This window comes from Ptiloglossa arizonensis, chromosome 6 (assembly GCF_051014685.1).
Source record: "Ptiloglossa arizonensis isolate GNS036 chromosome 6, iyPtiAriz1_principal, whole genome shotgun sequence".
In the NCBI taxonomy this organism is placed as follows: Eukaryota; Metazoa; Arthropoda; class Insecta; order Hymenoptera; family Colletidae; genus Ptiloglossa; species Ptiloglossa arizonensis.
The window spans coordinates 25,640,323-25,648,583 of NC_135053.1; the positions used below are offsets into that span (position 1 = coordinate 25,640,323).

General features: G+C 49.5%; 1 protein-coding gene across 1 annotated transcript in view; it reads left to right on the forward strand.

Annotated features, from left to right (window-relative positions):
* The window catches only part of LOC143148479 (uncharacterized), a 91,334-nt gene that overhangs the window by 35,637 nt on the left and 47,436 nt on the right, over positions 1 to 8,261 (forward strand). The gene's annotated exons all lie outside the window — the stretch shown is intronic.

The following is an 8,261-nucleotide window of genomic DNA, read 5'->3' on the forward strand; positions in this document are numbered from 1 at the left end:
TTGCGATCGAACCAATTCAGCTACGAAACGACTAGCGCGAATAACAGGTATACGTTTACTTCGAGTGGACGAGGTTGCTTGAATCGAATCGGAATCAACGGAAGCGTAACGATCTCGAGCGCGATTACCTTTCATTCGTTTCGCCAGTCTTCCGGGTTTCGATCGAATAATTTAAAAATCCCCGAAACTTGGAGGGAAGGGAAAAATTAATTTTTTCGAAGCGGAGGAACAAGAGGCCCCGTTGCCGTTCAAAGGCGGGCGTTCGCAAAGTTCGACGCCGCGCTCGGTCCGATAACGCGGTAAACTGTCCAGCCGCAACCTCCGTTAACTTTTAACGACGAGCCGCAAAGTAGGTTACACGGTTCCTGGTGGGCGAGTGCGATCATTGCCAAGCAAATTAGTAGCGGAGAAACACGGGGACGTGCCGTCGTCTCCAGCTCGCCCGGAGACGCGCGCGGATGGATCCTCAAAGAAAGTTACGCCTTCTGTTGGCGCGTTCAAGTTTGCGTCGCATAGTTGTTCCGCGCTCGCGCGTTCTTCTCGAGCACGGATAAAGGGTTCTCGGAATGCTGTGTAAACGACGGCGACTCCGCAACTAACATCCAGTTGTACCGAGTTCCCAGCGTGGCGCTGGATGGAATTCCCGTACACGACGAATAAGCGCAATAATTATTATTGCGCGTCTTTGTCGCGTCGGAACAACGCGAAATAAAATATTCCGGGAAATAGAAGACGGTGAATTTCTACCGAAAGCAAGCTACTGTATCCCGTGTTATCGATCTTGATCGATACGAATACAAGAATGGAAATAAAAGATACGTAGGAACGCGTGTACGTTAAAAGTTCGATCGTAAAGTTCGCAACGGGGCAAAATTTTCATCCGGATAAAAGTTTCGAAAAGCGAACAACGGATGAACAACTTTTGCTCGTCACTCGTTGAATAAAAATTTGAATTTGAATTCCAGGACGAAGCATTGCACGGTGAACGAATACAAATTTAACGCCGCGTGTAAATCTCCGAAGTTTGCTTTCGTTTGTCGTCCTTCGGTCGGACAACATTCCGACCGTGTCTGCGTCGCGAAAAGAAGAATGCGACCGATCTGTTAACGCGATGACGAACGATGAGGAAAAAGCACGATACAACGTGTCAGAGGGTGAACGCATTTGGAAAAATAGAAAGACACGGGAAAAACGAAGAAAACGCGAGAAAGAGTTATCTTTGGTAATGTTTCGCAATAAATATGTTTGCCGCGCGCTCGGAGAAGCGGAAAGTTGATAAGGAGCGTATCGTGCGAGACGGTGAGTTACAGCGATGCGTGAAACGGTGGAACGAATAAACGAATCGCGGTCTACCGATGTACGATAAATAAGAGAGGACGAGGTGTCGTCGCGTGAAAGAATTCATCGCGACGATAATCGTGCTTTCTACGGAGAATATCGTGCATCGGGCAGCGATTACGCTAGAAGCGATTTCACGCGAACTGGCGTTTTAGCCGTTGCGCGAACGCACGGACTGTGGTTCGTTTCGATGATCTACGACCGACCATCCAGATCGCCGAAACGAAATGTATTCCAGAGAGCTGGAAAGAAGTGTGCGAAAAAAAAAAATACCAGCTGGATCGGTACCGATCTTCACCGTTCGTGTAAACGCTGCGATTTTAAAACATCGAACGAATCCGAATCGATATACTTTCCTACGCAATATCCGTTTCGAGTACGTATGGCGTAGTCGAGCATTCGGAGCAAAAAATTCGCTAAATTCGTCGTCCCTCTGGACCGTATTTCCCTTAACCCGAGAAACGATCGTCCTTTCGCGCGCGTTCTTTATCACCGATAACGCGTCGGACGTTTTCATCTCTCCTTTCGAACGAAATCGCGCGGAATCGAACAACGCGACGTCTCCGCGTGGAATCGACATTTACGCGATTATTCGACGGCGATTCGCGCGTGCTCCGAATCGAGAACGGACGAGGTCGAGTATCGAATATCGCGCATCGCGATCGTAATTAAGTTTTCCGAACATTTCTGGCAAACGAATCCGTTGGTGCCGAAATTAAAGGAAACCTCGTCGATTTTTCCGTGAAAAAAAAAAAGAAAAAATCTCGATTCTTCAATTTATCGAGAGCCTCTCTATCCGCCGCGGACGCGCTAGATTTTCAACATCGACGAACGCGAAAATGACTCGGTAGAGTCGCGCAGAGGGACTCGTTATACGCGAACACGACCGACGAGCAATTTGCACGGCCGTTCAATTTTGCACGTACGAAACATTACCAACCCCGAACTCGTGCTCGCGCTCAACCTCCTTCGACGAACACCGAGATAACGTTCGTCGCGCGATGGCGTAAACAACGCGAACGCACCCGTGGATGCTCCTGATCGGGACGTAAAAGCGCAGTTCTCCGCGCCATAAACATTCTTAACAACGATCATTGGGGCAAAGCGAGCCGAGGCGCTGCATTCTCGCCCGTAATTGCGTACTTGGATCTCGGATCCGATTTTGCGTAGATACAGAGATGCTCGCGACCTCGATGGAAATCGTACCGCGTTAGTTTCACCGCGGAATAATTGATTCCACCGCCAAATACAATTTTCCAAGATTCGATAACGCGACGAGTCAACGAATGTTTGCTAGTAAACGAAAAAAAAACGTTTGTACGGGACGAGTTGAACGATATTTGGAACAATACGTGCGTAGAAAATAGCTAGGTTTCGCTCAGAGTACACTCTCGACGAGGTGTAATGGAAACGTTATCGGATTTAATAGCGTTTAATGCACCGTGTTCGAAAACTAATTAGCACCAGGAACGAGTAAAATAATATCTGCTGCTTCGTCGTCCAGGGAGCAAACAGGAGCGCGTATTCGCCGACAAAACCGTGAAAAGTAACGCTCCCAGAAACTAGTTACCCGTTGTGCGTACCAATCGTTGAACAAGTTAGTAATATCGTACCGCTTCTGAGCATCGACGAGGCGACGACGAGTAGCTTCGCCAACTTATTTATCGAGAGAACGTTACAAGTTCGCTCGACAAAGTTTCGTCGAGTTTGACTCGAGTCGTCGTTGTACAACCAGAGGATTAAATTCGGATTAGGCTTTCGACCACGTATTCGACCAACAATGCGGATTTTTAACCGTACGCGTTCACCGAGGTAAACGGGAGTTTAAACAAACGTTGGTTCGCATCCCGACGGAGTAACGGTGGGATTGGTTTACGTAACGTATTGAACGGAAGACGAGGCAAACTGGCATAGGTAAATGTCGCGAGCGCGATGAATTTCCAGCGGAACGAACCTCGGGTCGGTTGGTATTAAACGAAAAGTTTTCGCGTGGATCGTGCGCGGACTAGCCATTTGTTATCGGTTAGAACGTAAACAGCTTCGCGAGCAATATTTCCATCGATCGATACTCGGATGGACCGGTTCCGTGCCACGAAATTGACTACTAATCCGGCGGGGCCGACTTTTCGATAATCGGGATTTCCGCGTCGCGGTAAAGGTGAGCATCGAAACGCTCGATGATCGATTCGTCGAACCATCGGAGGAAAAATTTCAGACCCTCCCGCACCAAGGAACTGACGGTCGGTAAAACCATCTTGGATCGATCGACGTTTGGATTATAAATGACGGGAGCGAGAGTCGTCGAAGCGAACCGAACCGAAACGAAACGAATCGGAGCAACTGGAAATCGTTGCCAGGAGGAAATTCGGTGCGTAGGAAAGGTCATCGTCGAGGAGGGTAGCAAGAGACGGAGCAAGTATTCGTTTAGCTCCGTGGTGCTTTCCTCGCGACCGACGGCGAAGCCACCCTGTATCGACCCAGCAACGCCCACCGAAAGACCGACCCCCACCATGGACGACCCTGTCTACTATCATCCCCCGGTGCCGCGTCGCCCAAAAATTTCGGCACGATGCATCGCCTGCCTCATCGATTGCTCGCACTCGCTTTTCGTCCTTCGTTTCGAATTTTCCGATCCCGAGCTCGCGACTCGCTTTTCAAACGCGAACGCGCGACACAACCCTGGACTTTTCTTGCACACGGCCACCTTTTACAAACTCCGCGGAAACTCGTCGTTTCTTCTCGTCGATGCAACGATCGACGACCGCCCTCGATCGATCCAAGCGCGCGACTTTTGCAACTGGTCGAAAGCTTCGAAACTCGATAACGTACCTTCGAGAAGCGTACACAAGAACGACGAGTCTCGGAGAAGAATCGAGCGATCGATCATCGGTTAACGTACCGAGGGACGACACCGTCCGGAAACTTTCTAGTTTGTTTTCTTCCAAAGAGAGGAAGACCACGGGCCGGCGAGCGACCAAAGCTTCTCTTGTATCGTATCTAGCGGACTCTGTCGTCTCGTTGCGGTCAAAACCGCGAGAAAACGTTTCGTAAACGTTTGTCGTGCGCTGTCAAAATCCGTCCCGTTTTGAGCTACGACGTCGCTGAACGTGTCGCTTATTTGTTGAAAAAGGGAAATGGTAAATGACGAGAACGTAGCCCGGAAAGGTGCCCGGGACGAATACGCTGTAAACAGGATACGATGCTCGCATTTAGCTGGCGATAACTCTTCGTCGTACCAAGGACGGCTCGTTCGTACGTCTTTCCACTTGGCGTAGGTGAGCGCGTTGAGAACGTACGACAGCTCGCTTCTAATTTCTCCCAGACGGTTTCGCGTAGCGATTCTAGCGACAAATTTTTAACGATCGATCGCGTTCGACGATAATCCAACAGATATCGTTACTTTCCATTCGACTCTTTCGTCCGGACAACAATTTTCTCCGTCTCTGCACAAAACGCGCAACTGTACTTGCCTTCGATCGCACTCGTTTACGATCACCGACACAATTACCGTACCGTGGAGCAAAATTCGTATTACGAACCGATCGACTACACGATCGTGTCGCACCGATATTCTCCGCGAAATTGTTCCCGTTGGGCAGTATTTCGTCGAATTGAAGAAAAAATGGGTCTGCTGGGCCTCCGATCTCGCTTCCTACGGTCGATGCCGGAGGAACCGCGACGTTTTCATCCCCGGCGGTTCGCAACGCTTTTGTCCTTGGAGTAACCGAGGAGCAACTGTTTCGCGTTCGTTGAACGAAGTCGAAAGCGAGTTTCTTCGTCGGATCCGGCAACCCTCTCTTAATTAGCGCCGAAACTACGGAGTCGCCTTATCTTTGTTCGCGGCCACACGCCACTCGGAGGACGTTTCAGAATCCACGAGCGGATCCGCCCGTATAAAACCTCCCGAATATCGCGCTCGGCTTGCCCGCTACGCGCAGACCGGTCCGCGTTATCGTTCTGAAAATGTAATACCAGCTATTTACGTCCGAAGCCGTGAAATGAATTTCGGAGGCGGTCGGCACTCGCCGAGGAGGAACTTTTCGAGTTCTGTTTCGCTGCGAGGCGAACGATTCCTCGGATGGAACGACGGATAAGAAACTTGGCCGCTATTCTTTTCGGAAAAGTAACTCGTCGAGATCCGCGTTCGTTTTAAAGAAAAACCGCGCTCGCTCGAGCGCAAAGACGGAACCCAGTCTTAACGTTATTGGAGAAAGTTTCGTAAATGCTTTTTATCGAGTCCCTTCTGCGTCGTCCTGCATCGCGTACACGTTCGTACGCGAACGAACGCGGCTTTACGCGTAGCCGTTCGTTACGCTCCGCTTCGCGTACGTATCCACGCAGACCGAACGAACCTTTCCTTTCGAACCGCAATTACGGTAATTACGCGGATCCATCTCGTTTTCGAAATATCCCACGAACTCGCTTTGCGCGTGGCTATTCAATTACCAGCCGTATCCCGCCGCAGAAGACAAAGGTAACCTCTCGGATCGCGACTACCTTTCCATCGCGACCAGCATCCTCGGTTGTGTCGAGTACATCGCAAATCTACGGGATCGTTCCGAAATAACAATTCCTATTCGTAATCGTTCCATCCGAGAGCTACGCACGGATCTATTTAGCCCGGTTTCGATTCATCGTTTACGCCATATCGTGCAAATGTAAAAATTGGAGCAACTTTACGATGTGATCGAGAACACTGGAGAACGGAGAACGTGTTCGCTCCAAAGGGGATAACCACGGTGTAATATTCGCGTTTCATTCTTTTTGTTTAGATTTTCGAGAATTTTAACTATTCAAAAATACGCTTCCAACGTTTCACTTCAACGTTCGTGCAAGTAACGAAGTCGTGGAATATTTTCGGAAGCTTGTCGGATTACTCGAGTACCTCGTTCGAACGCGTTTACGCGTAACGAGCGTATCGATTTTAAATTCTCCCGATTCGTTCGCGGAAACGTAAACCTGTACCGTTTATCGTTCGTTCGTGTTCTATTTTTTCCCGTTTCGTCGCACGGTTTCACTTTTCGTTGAAAACATCGAGAAATTCTACGCGAGAAATATAATTTCTTTCTCTCCGCGCGGCAGCCATTTGGAACGCGAGAAAGGCGAGAAACGTTGGTTTTGCGAGTTCCACGGGCGTGACTTTTGAACAGCTAAACAGATAGCGGAGTATCGCGGGTTCCGTTTTCCAACGTATCGCGTTACAGTTGCGAACGAAAACGCCACTGCTCGTGGAACGACTCGGTGCATTCGAGTAAACAAAGGAAAAGCGTGGCCGTGGAAACTCGATAGGTACGTAGGAACGCGGCTCGAAATAGACGCGTTTGGACAGTTTCGACGGTTCAACTTCGAAGTTGACCAAGTTTCGCGGCAAAGAAGAACCAAAGGAAAGTCGTTGAACTCGTTCGGAATACGCGAAAGCCAAGGCGGTCGGGTAATTCGAATTTTTCGCGAGCCGGGTTCATTTTCGCTGGTCTTCGTTTCGAAATTCTCCTCGCGATTCAAAAGTGTCGGATATTTCTCTCTACGAACGAAGAGCAGGTAAACGATAATCGCGAGAGAGGACGGAGAGACGAAAACGTTTGGAACAATTGTAACGTAGCGCACGTTCGCGAGACAAGGATGGTAAAATAAACAAAGCTGCTCGGCTCGTAACTCGATTGCCCCCGAACGGAACCTAAACGTTCTTCGGGTTTGAAAAGCAGGGAACGTAGCGGTCACTCGGAACCACATCGAACGTTTCGAGATTCGCCGGAATAACTAGAAGAAACGAGAACGGTGAAATTGAAAACCGCACTTACCTGTTTCGTTGCGAACACGTCGAAGAGATGATTCTCCGCGCGGAATTTAAACCAACGAATAACTTAAACATCGTTTTCTATTGATACATCGATCGTCGCGGTTTAACAATTGCAAGAGTATATTCTCCTCCGTTTGTCTCGCATCGTTTTTAACGTACCACTCGTTTCGGATAGGATCGAGGAGGAAATAGATCTCGGGGGCTCCTTCTCGGCCGGAGCTTCGTCAGTTTCGCGGTAGATCCAGCCGCGATGGTCCGGGAACTAGCGGGTTTCTTCTCGTGTGTCGATATCAATGGGTGTCCTGGACGGAACGTTCTCGTCGGACGAAGATCCGACGATATCGCGAGGATCGTTCGCCAAATATTGCCAACGGATACGCGGAACGCGTAAATATTTACGAATCGATCGCGTAACGTCGCGCGCGCGTCTAGCACCGTGCTCGATATCGCGTTACGATATCGCGTGGTCGTTAAAACGCGTCCGGAGGAAATACTGAAATTTACCGGGGAAAGTGGTCGCTGTCGTTACGCCGATCTGGATTTCGATGCTCGATTGAAAACCGTGGTCGTCGATGTCTCGCGCGAACCTTCGAATCGTCGATCTTCGCGAGATTCTCGGACCGATGGAACCGACGGAAAGCGACGCGACCGAGAGAAAACGAATCGTTCGACGAGCGTACCGAACACCGCGAGTATCGTTTAGTCTTTGTTCGTTTATTCGTTGACATCGATGCCTCGATTCGGTGGATCGAGTCGGTACATACGAGAAACGTTCGTTTTACCGAAATTTCAGTTCCGAATTACGGAACGTGACTTCGATCGGTTACGCAAACGCGAGTCGGTACTCGTCAAGCAAATTCTTCGATTCCTTACTTTCGACGAGCCAGGGTCGTACGCGCGTTATCGAAAATAGCGACGAAAAGAAGTCGCACCGGTGGTTATTCAACGGAAAGAAGAAACGCGTAGATTTCGTTGGCAGCGATCTGATAAATTTGGCCGGCAGCTTCGCTCCGAAGGAATCGTATCGAGTCGAACCGCGATACGGACGTTGGTATTCCGTAACGGAAGGAAAAATAATGGAGAATCGAGCGCGAAATCGTACCTGACGTCGATACGAAACGCGAAA